Here is a 239-nt window from a genome sequence, read left to right on the forward strand (position 1 = left end):
AGGCGATTTCGTGGACTGTTTCGAAAAAGGTGTGTGTGTGTGTTTTTTTTTTTTAGAGGTTGTTAGAAGGTATGCATGGGTTTATTTGTAACGGTTTTATGGGTAAATAAATGTGTTTGTGGGCCGAGTTCTTTTGCGTCGCTGGCCCTGTTTGAGATTTGAATGATAACGGTTGCATATAAGATATAAATGTATTGCCTTTTAAGTGCGTGTGTTCGTTCTTGATTGTTTTTTTTTAT

General features: G+C 36.4%; 1 protein-coding gene across 29 annotated transcripts in view; it reads left to right on the forward strand.

Moving 5' to 3' along the window:
* LOC119582032 (eukaryotic translation initiation factor 4 gamma 1-like) overlaps positions 1-239 on the forward strand; it is a gene marked incomplete at its 3' end in the record, with an annotated part of 189,642 nt that overhangs the window by 143,720 nt on the left and 45,683 nt on the right. The window contains 1 exon segment of one of the 29 annotated variants that reach the window (XM_037930250.1): positions 1-29. 29 annotated transcript variants of the gene reach the window in all.

Source organism: Penaeus monodon, chromosome 15 (genome assembly GCF_015228065.2).
Source record: "Penaeus monodon isolate SGIC_2016 chromosome 15, NSTDA_Pmon_1, whole genome shotgun sequence".
Classification (NCBI taxonomy): Eukaryota; Metazoa; Arthropoda; class Malacostraca; order Decapoda; family Penaeidae; genus Penaeus; species Penaeus monodon.